The sequence below is a fragment of the Triturus cristatus genome, chromosome 2_2 (genome assembly GCF_964204655.1).
Source record: "Triturus cristatus chromosome 2_2, aTriCri1.1, whole genome shotgun sequence".
In the NCBI taxonomy this organism is placed as follows: Eukaryota; Metazoa; Chordata; class Amphibia; order Caudata; family Salamandridae; genus Triturus; species Triturus cristatus.
Window position 1 is genome coordinate 241737446 of NC_140582.1, and position 18949 is coordinate 241756394.

Consider the following 18949-nt stretch of genomic DNA (forward strand, 5'->3'; position numbering starts at 1 on the left):
CTATGCTGTTGGGGATCTGGTCTTCTTCTACCCTGGTGGATTGGTCTGGTGCCTGCGCCGGGCAGTCGTGAACTTCCTGCCCTTCTTGTACTTCAGGGGCAATAAAGATTACTGGGTTGACAATATGGGACTGCACTATGTTGAGTGCTGGTCTGGTTAGCATAAACTCATCTTGTGAGACTCGTTGGGTGGTCAGGGTGCCTTTCCCTTTCTGTAGGATCACAAACACTGCATGTTTGGTGTATACTGTGAGGGGTGCTCCCATGATGATGGAGGTGCTTTTGTCCATGGGACAGACTGCGGCGGCCAGGGCCTGCTCGCAAGGGAAATGTCCCTACTTTACAGAGTTGAGTTGACTACTGTAATATGCAATGGGTTTGTGCCCTAAGGGGTACTACTGGGTAAGTACTGCCATCATCACCTGTCCCTCTTTATGGCAGACCCCGGAGAACTCCTTGTTATAGTCTGGTGTCCCAAGTACGTGTGCATTCTTGATTTCTTCTTTTAATTGGGCAAAGGCCTCCTGCATCTCAGGGGTTCATACCAGTTGGGTACCACCGGACTGCATTCTTCATTGCTGCCAGCAAGGGGGCTATGAGGGTGCTGTATTCAAAAACCCATTGGCAGACATAATTGCAGAGATCTCCTTCTTTGTCTGGGGTGGCACCATTGATCTAATGGTGTGGGCTTGCTCAGGTGTGACCAGTCTTCCTGAGGCTGAGATCAACTGACCCAAATAGCTGACCTCCTGTAGTATATATTGTACTTTCTCCTTGTCCACCTGGCAGCCTCTTTCTGCTAGTGTAGTGAGGAGGATTATATTGTCTTGTCTGCATATCAGCTCAGTGGGGCTGCATATCAGGATATCGTCAGCATACTGTGAAAGGGCGGCATTACATTCGAAGTTGGACAGGTCATGGCCTCAGAATCCTAATTCCCTTGAGGCAACCTTTGAAAGTGAAGTTGACCTCCTCTAAAGGTTAATGCCGTTAGATAATTGCTGTCTGGGTGAAGCAAAATGCTGAAAAGGGCCTTTTTAACATATCTGACTGAGAAGTACACAGCGTCGGGTGGGATGTTGGTTAGTATGACAGAGGGGTCTGATACCACAGGGAACTCTAGAACCTCTGTATCATTTAAGGAATGTAGATCCTTTACTCGGTGCCAAGTTCCCCCCGTATATTCTACATGGGGTGTATGGGGGTATTACATAGTGACAGCCCTGTACTGGGTACTCCCTGATCGATGAGGGCCTGTAACGTGGGGCTATGCCTTCCTCCGCTTTCCTGGACAATGGGTCCTGTTTCACTCTGGGGAAGATGGCTCCTTCCCAGAATGTGATCCTAAATGCTTCGGTGGTGTTGATGAGCCCCACGTCACGTGGACCAGTTGCCCATAGCTGTAACTGTCGGGGTACCTGTCTGAAGTCTTGATCCCTGAGGAATGTGGTCTTGGTGACAGGCACCAGGGTACTGTGCTGCAATTTTACTCTGATGTCTATGGAATCTTCAAAGACTATTGTTTTGCTTCTGGGTAGCCGGCAAACCGTTGTTCGTCTGATATGTCCTGTACATTGAGACCTAGGTCTAGGAAAATGATGCAAGCCCATGGGACTTTATTGTCTTCGGAGGCCATCAAACCCCGTAAGTAGGTCTGATCTCCACTGCCTCGGCTGTCAATAGTTCCTCCTCCTGGGGCTGCCACTCTTGGTGCCATTCTCTATGGAATAAAAGTTCCTTGGGCAGCTGTACTTGTCTCCCTAATAGTGTTGGGGCGTTGGCAATCAGGGTCAGGACTGCCCTAGAGAATGTGGCTTGGTCTGTTGGTGAGGCCCAGACTGTGTCACCCTTACCAAAGTTGAGTCTCAGGGTCATAAGTCATGAAGGGAGGATTGAGCAAGTCATGGCTCCGTCCACTGAAAATTGGATGTTCATGTTTAGTTTGCCCATTAAATCTCTACACAGAAGGTTGGTAGGGGATGAAGGATGATATATTAGTTTAACTTGGAGTTGGTTTACACCTATCTCTAAGTGAAGTATTTTGGTGAACGGAACCCTTTTCATGATCTCTCAAAACCTCTGTTTGTCCATAGTGTCCCACCATAGGGGAACATTCCCTGCCTTGAGGCAAGTTCTTGGGGCCCGGTGTCCATTAGAAAGGTTTAAGGTATGTCATTGATGGCCACTGTCACACTGGGTTCCTCATCTGACCTGTGCATGACTGACAATACGGGACACATGGGGTTTCCTGGGTACCTTCATCGGAACCGGTGTGGGTTCTGGGGCTGAAAAAGATGCTCCTCCTTGTTCAGCTGGGAGCCCTGGGCCCTTTGCTAATGTTTGGGATGGGTTCCATGTTGCTTGCTGATCCTGCCACTGGTGTGGCCCACCCACCCGTGTTTGCTGTGAAGAGGGGACTCCTTGCTGCCCTCCTTGAGGTGGGACCTTTGGGAGCATGTGTGTTCTGCATCAGACGGGACTGTCAGTTGCTATTGGGCTGTGTATGGGTGTTGTATGTGTTTCTTGCTCCCACCTGGATCTCTGTTGCTCATGATACATTTTGACCTGAAATCTTCTACATGGTGTCCCATCTTATGGCAGTAGAAACATTCACTATTGTCTCTCATTGGATTTCTTTGAAAAATCATCTTGCCTTTGATCATTAGTTTGGAATCCCCTGAAGTTCTGTGTGTCTCTTCCCCTTGGGATCACGGGCATCTGCGTGGCTGCAGCTACAATGGCTCCCTCTAATGTTACCTTTTTTAATTTTTGCGGTACCAACATGGCTGTGTCCTTCTGTACTGGCTACTGCCTGCCTTTGTCTTTTATATTTTCTTCATGTAATAATGTATGATGTGGGCCTGTATCTCTGGCCATGGTTTTGTTTCCAACCCAACTATGTTGTCTAATCCATTTTGTACTTCAGTGGGAAGTCCCTTATTAAAGATATTGAATAAAATGGTGAGCTGGGAGACTGCATTAACTCCTGGGTGTTCTGTCTCCAGACAATATCTTTCCTTCATTCTGCTGAGGTAATCGTTTATCCCTCCATTAGGCTTAATTGTCTCTGCCATTAGTCCCCCTATGTCCGTGCGGCTGTGGAACATTTCTCTCAGGGACATCCAGATCTGATGTCTACATCTGTTCAACACTTCCCTATCAGGCTACTTAGTAGGCTTACAATGTCCCCTATAGCAAATGTGATGCCTGCTGTGTTCTTTTCACAGCAGGCAATCCACTTCCTTGACCCCTCAAGTAGGGATTGAAGCTTAGTCCTAAACCCTTCTTTGTTAATCTGGGCCCAAGGGATATACAAAAAATCCCAGTGGCCCCCTGCTGAAGCAAGAGAAATTGCCTTGCTGCTGAAGGGGTGGTGGGCTTGATGCATGTAGCGGGAGTCCTAATCTGGGTTTCCCCCCTCATGCCTAATGCAATCCTCTGCCACTGCCATATCTTCTGGCTCAAAAGACCCTTCTCATGGTCAGGGCCTAGCGTACCCGCTATCTCCGCTTGTCCATTGGGCTCTCAAGCTACAAAAAGGGTTCACATAGAACCAACCTTCCTTCAGCTCAATTATCTCTTTTGGAGAGCGGTTACTCTCCCCAAGTGCCCTTGCCATGCTATTGGTTGGTGTTTCTGGGGTGGTGCGACATCCCTGTGCTATCCGTATCTTAATTTTGGAGCATCGAGGTTCAGTGAGGATCCGGTGACCTTTGCTCCTGATCTCCTTGTCTGCCCTTTATCTCAGGCATTTGGACATAGGTGGTGGCCCTCTGCGTGGTGACCCTAGGCTGGCAAGTAGTCTCTCATCATCCAATTCCTGCTCCCTTCACTCTCTGTGCCTGGTCTTACTTCTCTCTTCCATGGCTCGAGTAGTTCTTTTCTCCTCCCTGAGTCTAAGGGTTGCCTCCTTCCTTCCCCCTTCTGTCCTTTATGTTTGGTAATTATGTGCGCTTTGGTATGCTCAATGATTTTGGGGTTGAATGTTCCCTCCTTGGGCAACAGGAAAGTGTGTACTTTGGTTTGCAAGTACCATTCTTGGCAATGTTTACTAATCTTTGCCTTTTCGTTGGGCAAGGCTCCCTGCATGTGCTCCAGATGAGTGCACCTTTTTGTGGCTTGAGGGGCCAAGAGAAGGGCATGGGTTTGATCCTGGTTGGTGGTGGTTTGAGCGTTCAGTGGTACCCTGGAGGTCTGAATGGGCAGAGCTTGTAGTGGTCAGGTACATGTTGGCATGTTTTGTTGGGAGCTAGTGCTAAAACCTTGTGTGGAAAAAGGCAGTTCACCTTCTAACCTGAGGCAATATGATGGCAATCAATAATCACTTTTTACATGCATAAAATCATAAACATTTCAGAGACAATACAACCTTCTTTTGTTTGCCGTACATTAATAATAACAGTGGACAGAGGCTGATGACAGGACAGAAAGGTGATGAATATGAGAGAGAGAAAATGGGAGGGGTAGAGCTCAGAGGTGCAGGATTCAGTAACACAGATATAACGTCAGCCACAAAGAAGAAAATAAACTGTTGCACACGCACAAGGGAGAACATATATGTGCAATGCAGAAGACAATTTTCTAAAAGGGCAATGTGCACACGAGATAAGGCATGCACAAAAATAGAGAGTGCGCATATTAGCAGGACATGTGAAGTGAATCCTCAATGAATCACATGCACACAAGGAAGTGCGCATCTTCGAGAACCAGGGGTTGGCACTATATGAAAATTAAATTAGGAACATGAAGTTGATACACACATGAGAGCAGAGAGTGTGCTTTGGACCTGAATTCACATATGGAGCAATCCACAGAGAGTAGCGTTCACACAAGAAAATGAGTATTTGGAGAGTGTCGCTAACAGTGTAATAACAATCAAATTATGTATATTGACCAGAATTCACATATGGAGCACACCCAAATAACATGTGCACAAGAAGAGCGGGTGAGCAGTGTAATCGTTTGTAAAGTGTTTGGTATGTCAGCTGAAGCATGCCTCTTAAGAGTGCATGCAAGGTCTTGGTGAGCAGCTGCCAAATAAGAATATAGGTCTAAAAAGGGTGGGGTGTCCTAGCCAGATGCGTGCATGGCAATGTAAACAGCTGATTAATATAAAACTTAAAAGCCACAACTGAGGCGGAGTTTAGCTGGGCAGCAAGATGGCCACTCGATAGAGAGCTCTGCTGGCCAATTCACAATCCGCCAATTATCTGGCGACAGCAGGCTCATATCTGTTGACATCTGAACCGGTAGCCACACAGAAACAGCAGAGGAGCTGCTGCCCAGGCCTGGCGGGTGCAACTGCTGCCCATGGGCTGCAGCACCGCAAACTGAGCGGGGGACTGTGCTGGGTTTTTGAGGCCATGCTGTGGTCTGTGTGGTGCATGGCTGGAGTTGGGAAGAGGAGGTGAGTGTCGCCTTTAGGAGCTGTGGGCCTCCCGATTTGGGCAACCCTGACACAGCGACTTTGCGTGGGTACCTGATGGTGCTGTACTGCTGCCCACCGTGGTGACCTTATGGCTTGGTTGCGAGCTGGCTCAGCTGCGGCCTGCTCACAATCTCTCTCCTAAATGGGCTTATCAGAGGGTGGGCTGCGCACCGGACGATTGCTGCTTCCCCTCACCCGGCCTCCTGAATTTACTACATGGGCAGGCCCTGCAACTTGCAGGCCTCCGAGGGTGTAGCCCTTTTTGGGACATCTTCACAGCATGGGGCCTGGGGTGCGAGGCTAAGTGGCAAGACAGCAGCTATTACTAGGCCTCCTTATTGCATTTCCACCCTCCAGGTCCTCTTGCAACCTGTGGTGGCCCGCAATGCTGCTCAAGTAGCTTCCCCCTGGCCACTCCACCCAGACAGCTCTTTTACCTTCTCGTGTCCCCACTAGTGCAATGGTTTGGGAGCCCCCCAGCCTGCTCCTGCCCCCCCCGCTGACTGGAATGGGGAGAGGCAGGCCGAATAGGGAACTCTGGAATGCCTGACGCTCCTGCCTCTTTGGGTGCTGCACTGGTCCCTGTGAGCCCTGCACTGGCTTCAGCTCCTTGCCCTCTGATTGCCCTTGCTGAATGGGAGGGCCACATTCACTTTACTTGGGCACTTACTGAACTGCTTACCCCCCTCCTGTTCACCTGTGCGTCCTTCATTTTGTTCTCCCTGGCCTGCTCATGCCCCCCTGAACTGCAGGGGCCTGTGTTTGACCTCATGGTCACAGGTTCAAACCCTGGCAGGTGCACTCAGCCTTTCATCCATCGCAGTCGATAAAATGAGTACCATTGAGTTGTGTAACAATGACATCTGTTATTCAGTCCCTAGATACCCAACAGGGTGAATGTTTGATTTACAAATACACTTGTTATGCTAGCTGGTGGAGACCCTGGCTCAAAAACTGCACCTGCCTGCAAAGGGAAGTCTGGGGGACCCTATTTACCCCCTGCTGAGGGCTGCTCTAAGAGGGTGCACTGACAGTGTGAGGTGGCGCACTGTCAGTGCGCCTCCTGAAGCTTCTTTGTCTCCGCCTCCTTAGAGCTGCTTTCATGGGCGCAGAGGGATTCCCTCATTTGCATGGGGCACACCCCCATGAAAATGAGGGAACACCCTCTGCAGATAGCGTTTGTGAGAAGTTGGCCTGATATATGATGTCACTAATTCTAGTGTACACCCTGTATCAGTCCAAACAACCCTTATGGTGATTGGTTGTAAAGTCAACCTTATAGACCAGCTATCCTAGTGGTAGCATGGACAAGAGCAGTCTTAGGCTAAACTCTGAATGGCATGTGAAGCCAGCTGTTATACCATATGTAACCCCTTGAATACCAAATGAAAGGACACCACAGTTATATATAAAAATAGAATGTATTTATTCTAGTCAAACCCTCAGCACTCTTTATGAGATTAGAGGTAAGTACAACACAGTCTTATTTAAGCATACATTAAGTCACACAGGTAAGTAATACAGTTAGGCCCTAGGGGCCACGCAAACCATATACTAAATAAGTGGTATAAGGACCACTGTCACGGAAATAGGATAGGCCTAGGGCATCGCTGGGGCTACACTACACTACCAACAGTTAGGAAGTGGGAGGCCCACGGGATTCAGGTGCAGAGTGGAAAGACTCACGCGTAATGCGTATAATCGTAAGAAATAGTACAGTTTAGAATCATTAAGATTTAGGACACTTCTGGAGTAACTAGGAAGTCGAGACTTGAAAACTAGACACTAGGATAGTCAATACCCTGATGAGCACCGGAGTACCCAAGTTACCTAGCCCACGGGCTGCGGGTGCATAGGTGTGAACTTGCGTCGGGTTTCGTCGTGGACTTCTATGGATGCCTGAAGGAAAGTTGCTGACAGGCAGTCAGTGAAGAGTGTCCGGTGGATCCCAAGGCCGGGATCAAGGAGGAAGGATACCTGCAAGCAGAAGGGACAGAGTCTGGGTCACTAGCCAGTGACCACGTGGAACCAGGAAGGAACCAGGCAATGTCGTGAAGATTGCAGGTGAAGAGGTGAAGCTTGTCGCAGCAGCCACGGGTACCAGGAGACGTCGAGGACGACCAGGACCAGGAGGCGAGCTGTCCCACGAAGGCTCTTGCTGTCGGCGGCGTCGAAGTCGAACTAGGACTCAACAAGCCTTGGCAAGCGGAACCCACAAAGAATGGAGGACTTGCTTCTGTTGCAGACCAGGAAGGTCTGGGGTGCTTCTCGTTTGCAGAGGAGCAAGAGCCAGTCTGGAGGAGCCAAACCAGCAGTGGAAATTCAAAGGTGTGTCATCGCAAAGGCCGCTAGCCAACGGGCAAGCAACCGGACAGACGCGGCAAGCAGGAAAATGCAGAAGGGCCCCATGCAGGACTCGTGGAGTGTGTGGGGCTGATCTTCGGTGCAGATGGTGCTAGGGGTTGGGGCTTCTCAATACCCGGTGCACAACTTCGAGGGTGCCTCAGAAGCTGCGCTGGAAGATACTCGCCACTTTTCCAAGGTAGCCGGTCCCACGTCTCTCGTCGCCTCCACGATCTCAGCTCGGCTGTAGATGTGGATCAGGGTCGGAGAAGTCTGGAAGTCAAGGCTCTGGTCGGGCTCTGCAGTCGGTCCCTCGTAGAACTTCAGCAAAGCAAAGGGTAAGTCTCTTGATGGTGCCTGTTCGCACAGGGTGGCCACTCCTTGGCCACAAGGGAGATTCTTCAGTCTTCTTCTTTCGTCGAATGTCGAAGGTCCAGAGTTTCTGTTCAAGTTGCAGGTTCAGGATAATCTAATTTAGCAGGGCCCAACTAGCTACTAATATACTGGGCTAGTGGGCTGGGCTACCTGCAAGGTCCCTCCTATGGGTGGGACCAAGAAGGGGAGTGGCTACACCCCCTTTCCTTTGTCCAGTTTCGCGCCAGAGCTGGGGCTGGAGTGCCCCAGCACCGGTTTGAACTGGACTATGCATGGAGCACCTTGTGTGCCCCAGGCATGTCTCATTCCTTTCAGCCCTCCCTGCCCCAATACACTAAAGTCTGTCTGGGGAGGTGCTAGCACCTCCCCAAGCATGAAACCTATTGTCCAGGCCTCCCTGGCTGGGAGGGCTCCCAGCAGCAGGAGGTCAGACTCGTGTCTGTGGCAGCAGCATCCATTTTGTGATGCTGAGGCTTTGGTGAGAGTTAAACAGCAAAGTAGGATATTAACATGTCTCTCCCTCTAGAAGGGAGGAATAATATCCTCATCACCAGAAATGGTATGGGGGTATTATTACAAAGTGTTAGACACCTTACACGACATGTTTTGATAAAGCCAAACCATAGTTACCATAACCGTTTAAGATTATAAGGTACTTTAGAGTATATGGGAGGCTATATCATAGAACAGCTATAAGGACATGGTTCCGAAAGCTGCAGACAGGCTCAGCTCATGCTAGAGCACCATCTAACATGTTACCAAGCACTCTGCCTCCAGGATTGTTAAGCGTTACAACAAACAAATGATGGACGGAATGCTGACAATGCATACATTCTCCCCCAGTCAAGTGATCTGGGTTAAATCCATCGTTCTTTTGCCCACTACACCACCCCAGTTTAAACATGGCCATATGCAAATCAGTCTTGACCCTGTGCCTCATGGGAACAGTCCAGCCCGAACTGCCAAGCCATGTCTTCCCTGGACCGGAATCAAGCATCCTAGGACCGGTTTCTGGCTATCAGCCGTCATCAGCCAGGATAGCTTGACTCCAGTGGCGTAGTGAGCACGGGTCCCACGTCTGGGAATACCCATCCCACTTAGGGCGAAAAGCGTTACAACAAACAAATGATGGACGGAATGCTGACAATGCATACATTCTCCCCCAGTCAAGAGATCTGGGTTAAATCCATCGTTCCTTTGCCCACTACACCACCCCAGTTTAGACATGGCCATATGCAAATCAGTCTTGACCCTGTGCCTCATGGGAACAGTCCAGCCCGAACTGCCAAGCCATGTCTTCCCTGGACCGGAATCAAGCATCCTAGGACCGGTTTCTGGCTATCAGCCGTCATCAGCCAGGATAGCTTGACTCCAGTGGCGTAGTGAGCACGGGTCCCACGTCTGGGAATACCCATCCCACTTAGGGCGAAAAGCGTTACAACAAACAAATGATGGACGGAATGCTGACAATGCATACATTCTCCCCCAGTCAAGAGATCTGGGTTAAATCCATCGTTCTTTTGCCCACTACACCACCCCAGTTTAGACATGGCCATATGCAAATCTGTCTTGACCCTGTGCCTCATGGGAACAGTCCAGCCCGAACTGCCAAGCCATGTCTTCCCTGGACCGGAATCAAGCATCCTAGGACCGGTTTCTGGCTATCAGCCGTCATCAGCCAGGATAGCTTGACTCCAGTGGCGTAGTGAGCACGGGTCCCACGTCTGGGAATACACATCCCACTTAGGGCGAAAAGCGTTACAAAAAACAAATGAAGGACGGAATGCTGACAATGCATACATTCTCCCCCAGTCAAGAGATCTGGGTTAAATCCATCGTTCTTTTGCCCACTACACCACCCCAGTTTAGACATGGCCATATGCAAATCAGTCTTGACCCTGTGCCTCATGGGAACAGTCCAGCCCGAACTGCCAAGCCATGTCTTCCCTGGACCGGAATCAAGCATCCTAGGACCGGTTTCTGGCTATCAGCCGTCATCAGCCAGGATAGCTTGACTCCAGTGGCGTAGTGAGCACGGGTCCCACGTCTGGGAATACCCATCCCACTTAGGACGAAAAGCGTTACAACAAACAAATGATGGACGGAATGCTGACAATGCATACATTCTCCCCCAGTCAAGAGATCTGGGTTAAATCCATCGTTCTTTTGCCCACTACACCACCTCAGTTTAGACATGGCCATATGCAAATCAGTCTTGACCCTGTGCCTCATGGGAACAGTCCAGCCCGAACTGCCAAGCCATGTCTTCCCTGGACCGGAATCAAGCATCCTAGGACCGGTTTCTGGCTATCAGCCGTCATCAGCAAGGATAGCTTGACTCCAGTGGCGTAGTGAGCACGGGTCCCACGTCTGGGAATACCCATCCCACTTAGGGCGAAAAGCGTTACAACAAACAAATGATGGACGGAATGCTGACAATGCATACATTCTCACCCAGTCAAGAGATCTGGGTTAAATCCATCGTTCTTTTGCCCACTACACCACCCCAGTTTAGACATGGCCATATGCAAATCAGTCTTGACCCTGTGCCTCATGGGAACAGTCCAGCCCGAACTGCCAAGCCATGTCTTCCCTGGACCGGAATCAAGCATCCTAGGACCGGTTTCTGGCTATCAGCCGTCATCAGCCAGGATAGCTTGACTCCAGTGGCGTAGTGAGCATGGGTCCCACGTCTGGGAATACCCATCCCACTTAGGGCGAAAAGCGTTACAACAAACAAATGATGGACGGAATGCTGACAATGCATACATTCTCCCCCAGTCAAGAGATCTGGGTTAAATCCATCGTTCTTTTGCCCACTACACCACCCCAGTTTAGACATGGCCATATGCAAATCAGTCTTGACCCTGTGCCTCACGGGAACAGTCCAGCCCGAACTGCCAAGCCATGTCTTCCCTGGACCGGAATCAAGCATCCTAGGACCGGTTTCTGCCTATCAGCCGTCATCAGCCAGGATAGCTTGACTCCAGTGGCGTAGTGAGCACGGGTCCCACGTCTGGGAATACCCATCCCACTTAGGGCGAAAAGCGTTACAACAAACAAATGATGGACGGAATGCTGACAATGCATACATTCTCCCCCAGTCAAGAGATCTGGGTTAAATCCATCGTTCTTTTGCCCACTACACCACCCCAGTTTAGACATGGCCATATGCAAATCAGTCTTGACCCTGTGCCTCATGGGAACAGTCCAGCCCGAACTGCCAAGCCATGTCTTCCCTGGACCAGATTCAAGCATCCTAGGACCGGTTTCTGGCTATAAGCCGTCATCAGCCAGGATAGCTTGACTCCAGTGGCGTAGTGAGCACGGGTCCCACGTCTGGGAATACCCATCCCACTTAGGGCGAAAAGCGTTACAACAAACAAATGATGGACGGAATGCTGACAATGCATACATTCTCCCCCAGTCAAGAGATCTGGGTTAAATCCATAGTTCTTTTGCCCACTACACCACCCCAGTTTAGACGTGGCCATATGCAAATCAGTCTTGACCCTGTGCCTCATGGGAACAGTCCAGCCCGAACTGCCAAGCCATGTCTTCCCTGGACCGGAATCAAGCATCCTAGGACCGGTTTCTGGCTATCAGCCATCATCAGCCAGGATAGCTTGACTCCAGTGGCGTAGTGAGCACGGGTCCCACGTCTGGGAATACCCATCCCACTTAGGGCGAAAAGCGTTACAACAAACAAATGATGGACGGAATTGTCGTAAATAAATATTACGCACTCGGAATTTCTATAATATCAATATGATCATGCATAAAGCAAGAGGCTGAGTCTGTGGTATCAGGTTCAAAAGGGCTTTATTCCAATAACTTGAGTCATAGGGAGAATAGTACCATCACCATAAGGGATCAGGAAGGGTCTCAAAAGTATTCTCAAAACATTATTCACGGAGTACAGTATATATACATTTCCATAATATACGTAAGCAAAAGAGCAAAAGAGAATGAGATAAGAGCATGTGGGTGTGTAGGTAGGCGTGAGGTGGGCGTCCATGTGGGCGTCCACTTGATGATAATAGGTAATTGTCATAGGTGGGTGGATACCTGGAGGGGGTTGCGTGATCTGCTGGAATTGTACTGGAACTTTGCCTTACTTGTGCTCGACTCGAGCATGACGTGTAGCTGACGTGGGGAGGTGTTACTGTGCAACCGGGGAGTCTGGAAGTGAGGCCTTCAGTGAGGCCTTCAGTGTCAGGACGACCATCACATCTTGTATTATCTGATATCTAAAGTCTGGAGCAGGGACTGATTTGTGACATAGGTTGCCCATCATCAAGAGCCGATGTGGCATTTATTTCTTCATCCACTGCGTAGGCCTTACATGGGGACTATGGGCTTTTCACTGCCGTGAGCTTTGTAATCACAAGAAAAGAGACAGAAAGGCTAGGCTTTCTCCTTTGCAGATGGGTTATGTTTATTCCTCCTTCTCCAGGCAGGAATGCGGCTCGGTAGGAGTAAGCAGATAACCGTGCTCAATACTGTCTCGGCACCTTCGACAGGGCCCCTTTGGCTGAGGCCCAAGTGTGCAAGGCCAAGGATACGCAGCTGCAGCTTTCTGAACGTCTGAGACCTGAAACCTCTTTTCGGGTCTGGCTGAGCCACAAAACACGGGTTTTCATGTGGTGCAGGAAAACATGATGTAAAACGTGTAGGCCTCAATACAGATTTGTCGTTTCTCTCATGGGAGACTGGATGATGACAGGCCACGTTTATAGCATAAGCATCATGATAGACATGCCATGGTGATAGACAGGCCATGGAGGGGAAATGCATGGGATACATGCATGTAGAAGCAAAACGTTTGAGGGGGACGTAGGGGACATATAGGTCTCGCAATTTTCCATTTCCTCATTCCCTCCTTGTCCCCTAGTGGACCCTTCATGTCACGTCTATTCTCATGAGACAGTCAATCTGTTCTTGCAGCATTATTTTTCCGTTTTCAATTCTTTGTAAATGGGGATGTGGAACACATGCGGTAGCACACAGGCCGCAAATGGCCGGACCACACTGCAGACATAGACAACAACTAAATATCATTAGCAGTATTAATCCACAGATGGTCAACACTTTCCATCCCCATGCCGATATTAATCCCCAGAGCCAACTGGACCAAGTCCACGTGCCTGGGTCTTGATGTATGCTTTGGGCAATCTTGTGGAGCCTTGTTATTGCTTTGTATACAGACGGTGCGTTATTAGGAATGAAAACGCAACAGCTAGAACCGATGACCCTACAAGCCCCGCCCCTATCCGCCAGGATGACGTCAAGAACAAGACGATTCTGAAGAACGACCAGTCTCATAGCAGACTGTTCCTGGGTCAAATTCCCCAGGGCTGATGCAGTCTCATTAGCAACTGTTTCTAGAATCCTTGTTAGCCTGCGGATAAGTTTACTATTCTGGACGGGACCTATGAAGAAAAAGAATCCTTTGTTGAAATCCGTATATTGCTCCCAAGCTGTCTCAGTCTGGTCAATGCCAGAGGCACCGAGCCCTCGTCTGTGTCTGACAAGTGCGAGTCGAAGATCTTGATGATAGTTCGATGGGGCCAAGAAAACGGGTGGTAAAAGAAATGATATGTAACACGTCCCACCCCAGTCTAAGGGCAGTTGCACATAGGCTGTCTGGCCACAAATAAAATAGGTGTGTCGTGATGCTCTGAAGTAGGAATTTCCTTTGTCTTTAAACACTATTATAGTATTACACTCGCTGTGTCCCAAATGTACTGAGCCTTCTTTTCTGACACACAAGTTCCCTTTCACTGGCAGGACTGTAATTGAGGATGGACCTGACATGTGTATGGGCTTTACATTCAACACTATAAAGTCGAGGGTCGCATTTCCTTGCTGGTACTCTTCATTTTCTAGATCTGTACCTTTTCTTTGGGGAAGACCTTCTTCATCTGGGAAACATGCTTCATTCATGACTTTATTCAAGTCACCCCATACCCACTCGCCCCTACACTCCTCGTCTTGACGTTCTTTGGCATCACCGTTGATGGATGTCATTAAGGCAAACCATGCTCCGCAAGATCCATTATGGGAGAACGGAAAAGGGAAAAGAGGCAACACTCCCTTCACCTTCTGATACGGGGGAAGTCGGCCACAGACCCAGCAGTCTGTAGCATTGCTAGTCTGATGTGAATGGTGCAGCATCCGAATAAAGGTATTGTTGCGTAAGGCAAGTCGATATGATAGCTCATGGGATGGTAGATCACTAAATGTGTGTATTATGGTATCATTAGTGGAGGAGTGTAAGAGTGAAGAAATAGGAGGAAAAATAGCATGTAGTATTAAGGTGATACATATTATCGTGATACACAGAAGAGATAGAAAAATCAAAGTCACTATACATCTACCACGTAATATTTTACAGTATTTGCTTTTCATCTTGCTCTTTTTATCGTTAGTATCGTTCGAGATCTTATGCAAGCCAGAATACATGTTCAACCGCTTCACCACCTAGTGGACTTAATTGATCAAACGGGTTCTGACTTATTAGATCTAAGTTTAGCTTTGTACTCCTGCTGCGGAGTCTCCTCTAGTAAAGGGGGCTCAAAGTCCGAAAAGTTAGTGTCCTTTTTGAACGAATCGTTATTCCCGAAGTAGCGTTTACAATGATGAAGATGAACCCATCCTTTCCGTCCTTCGACTTTAATGGCGGTCCTTGTGGTCAACAACACCAACTTTGGCGTCTTCCACCTCGGCTCAAGAGGACTTGATCTATCAAAGTTCCTTATCAATACATAGTCCCCAGGAGCAATCGAGTGTTCTTTGACCTGGGTGTTGTCAGGGAAGGCGGCGGCAACCTGTGAACGACAAGAGAGTAGTGCAGACATCAAGGAAGCCAGGTAATCTGTCAGCATGTTACTATCAATATCAGTTATTTTCTTAGGCATTGGAGTGCCCCACATATTCGGTGGTCTACCAAAGACTACTTCATAGGGAGATAAGCCTGTTCTAGAATGAGCTACCATTCGCATGTAAAAGAGGGCAACCGGCAGGGCTACCATCCAATCTACACCTTTGTCTGCGCAAATCTTCGCTAGTTTTATCTTTAAGGTCTGATTATGTCTTTCTACAAGGCCTGCTGCCTCAGGATGTCGTACACAATGGAACTTCCAGGTATACCCTAACAGAAGGGACACTTGTTTCATGAGTTCAGAGGAGAAAGGCTGACCGTTGTCGGAATATACGACACGCGGTAATCCATAACGTGGGAAAAACTCTCGCACCAATTGTCTGGCGGTAGTTACAGCAGTATAATCAGGGACTGGATAAGCTTCGGTCCACCTTGACAGTGAACATACTACTACCAGGACATATTTGTAACCTCTACATCTGTTCATTTGGATATAATCCATTTGGAGGACTTCAAAAGGATGGTCAGGTGGATGGAATCAACCTTGTTCCATCGGTATGCCTTTACCTGGATTGAATTGGCAACAGATCATACATGTTCTGACCTTTTGTTTCGCTGCTGCACGCAGGTGCTTGTTGAACCATATATTCTGTAAGCTGTCTAGCATTGCTTTCTCTCCTAAGTGTGCAGGACTATGTGCGGTATTTATGATCACTTGTACCATCGAATCAGGAAGAAACCATGTTGTTTTGCCCTTAGTCATCCAACCCTGATCAGTCAGTACCCCTCCTTGTCCCGACCATTTCTTTAATTCGTCTAGAGTAGCATGTGTCTGTATGTCTTGGACATCCTTGGAAGGATCCCTGACTGTCATGGCTTTGGTCTTTGAAGGTACCTGTGAGTTCGTCATGTCTAGTGGGGTCTGAGCTGTCTGTTTAGCAGTTCGGTCTGCCAGATCGTTGCCTTGAGAAATGATATCTGTGGTTTTAGTATGTGCTTTGCATTTCAGGATAGCTATGGTTGTTGGTAAATGTATCGCTTCCAGAAGGGCTTGAATAAGGGGGCCATGCTGTATCTTGGCCCCGTGAGAGGTCAAGAAACCTCTTTCTCTCCACAGTACTCCGAAATCATGAACTACCCCATATGCATATTGTGAGTCGGTGTAAATGTTTACTCTCAGGTGCTTAGCTCTTATGCACGCTTGTGTCAGGGCGATGAGCTCTGCTGCTTGTGCTGACAGTATATCTATTCTTTTAGTCTCTATGATTTCAGTAGCAGTGGTCACTGCATACGCTGCCACTAATTCTCCCTCCCCCGTCCTCATGCATGAGCCGTCAACATGTAGTGTTAGGTCAGGGTCTGGGAGTGCAACATCTGTCAAATCTTGTCTTGGCTTAGTCACGGTATGTATTACTTCAACACAGTCATGTGGGGAAACGCTTTCTGTACTGGAGGGCAAAAGAGTTGCAGGATTTAGTATGTTGCATCGTCTGATCTCTATGTGTGGTTGAAATAACGTCAGCTCATAACCTGTCAGTCTCGCTACAGTCAGGTGTTGGGTTTGTGTCCGGTTCAAGAGAACCTCTACTGCGTGCGGTACTTGTACTGTCAGGGGGTGGCCCAGCACTATCGTGTCACTTTGTCTTATGGCTAAGGCCGTTGCTGCAACAGATTTAAGGCACGCAGGCAAAGCCTGTGCTACTGGGTCCAATGTACTAGAGAAATAAGCACAGGGCTTGTGTTTCCCTGCATGATCTTGTGTGAGGACAGATAGTGCTGTTCCATCCCGCTCTGTCACAAAAAGCATAAAAGATTTGTTGTAATCAGGGATCGCCAAAACTGGTGCTTGACATAAAGCTCTTTTTAATTCTTCAAATGCTACAGTGTGTTCTTGTGTCCAAGGGAGGACATTAGTAGAAAGTGCCTCCTGTGTTGTCAACTGTATGAGGGGCTTGGCTATGGAAGCATACTGGGGAATCCACTGTCTGCAATATGAAGTAAGGCCAATGAATGCACGTACCTCCTTTTGCGTCTTGGGCTGTGAAAGGCCAGAAATCAATTGTATACGTTCTGATGTCAGTCTCCTACCCTCCTTGGATAGCAAGTGCCCAAGGTATGCCACTTGCTGTGCACAGAATTGTAACTTCGAAGGGGACACTTTGTGCCCCTTGTCAGCCAGAAAGTGTAAGACCGTCAGAGAAGCATCTTCACAATCATGCGCCGATCTTGCAGTGATGAGAATGTCATCGACATACTGTATCAGTGCTGTAGAGCTAGGCATATGGATACTGTCCAGTTGTCTTTTGAGTGCCTGACTATAGATGCTAGGACTTTCCGTGAAGCCCTGTGGTGCTCTTGTGAATCTGAAGCTGCGGCCTTTTAAACTGAAACCGAAAAGATATTGGCTTTCTGGATGTATTGGGACACTGAAGAAAGCGTTCTTCAGATCAATAACTGTAAAGAAAGTGGCATGTGCATCAATGGCAGTCAATAATGAAGAGATGTCCGGGACCACAGGGTACTGTGGCACCACACATTTGTTTAATTCTCGCAGGTCCACAACTAATCTATATACAGGTGGTGTATTGGGGTCAGTTCTTTTAAGAATAGGAAGAACTGGTGAATTGCATATATTGGAATCAGTCTCAATCACCACCCCTTGTGCAATTAGGTCATCTATTATTTCCAGTAACCCTACTTCAGCCTCAGGTGGTATTTTGTATTGTCTAATCCGTGGCAGCACTACACCTTCCTTGAGGGTGACCTGGTGCGGTGTAATGTTCATGTAACCTACGTCAGTCGGGCCCTGTGCCCATTGGTGCTGTGGTATGTCTTGGAGCCTGATGTCAATATCTTTCATTACAAAATGTCCCTTGAAATCACGTAAATACAGTCGCACTCCTTCTGGCGAGCAACAGATAATTGCTCCCAGTTCTTTTAATGTTTTTATACCAAGTAAGTTTTCTGGACATGATTTAGTAAGCAGTAAGTCTGTAGTATGTATTAGTGGACCAACTCCTAAGGAGATTGGTTCCGAAACCTCATTAATAATAGGTCTACCTGAAAAACCCAGGGATACACTCTTTGAGCCCGAGAGGGGTGCCCCTGGCACCTCGGAATGACTGATAGTAGTTCTACTTGCCCCCGTGTCAATCAAAAACTTTTTATTTTGTCCTAGTAAACGTGCATGTACATAGGGACCCGCTTGGTCCACAGGAACTGGAATAAGGGGCAAGTCGAATTCCCTCTCTGGGCTGCTTCATGAATATGCTTGGTATTCTGGATAGTTAGTTTGAGCGTGCTCATACATTTGTGTTGTGGCTCGGGCTGGTGCAGGTGCATGGACAGGCGGTGGCGGCGGTGGAAACGTATCTGATGTCTGATGTGTGTTACTGCCCTTGGGAGGATACTGACGAGGCTTTGTTTCACCTATGGCTATATTGTGTTTAAGCACTGCACATTCATTTACGAAGTGGCCTGGTTTCTTGCAATAATTACAAGTCCCATTAGGTTGTTTCGTGCTATTCTCGTTCGTGTTTGTGTTTGCCGGTGTTGATTGGGCCACCAGCATCTTCATCTTTGTGTCTTTCATGCGTCTCTTTTCTTGGTCATCATCATGATATCGATATTATATAAATCATATTGGGATACCCACAGAGTGGCTGACCGTGCTAGTTCATTTTCGGTCGGGGTGAAAGGCTGTTCGTTACCTAACCATTCATTCACCGCTTTGTCGGTGATTTGGAACAAACTTTCAAGGGAATATCTTTTTTTTATAGCCGTTCCCTGTTTACGGTGATTGAGGCCCTTGGGCCTTTCGAATCGTCGGGCATGGCCCACATATTGTATTTTATCTTGGTCCCCTACTTCATCATCAGATGATGATAACGCAGCTTTTTCGTTCGGTCCTGCTTCGTGTGA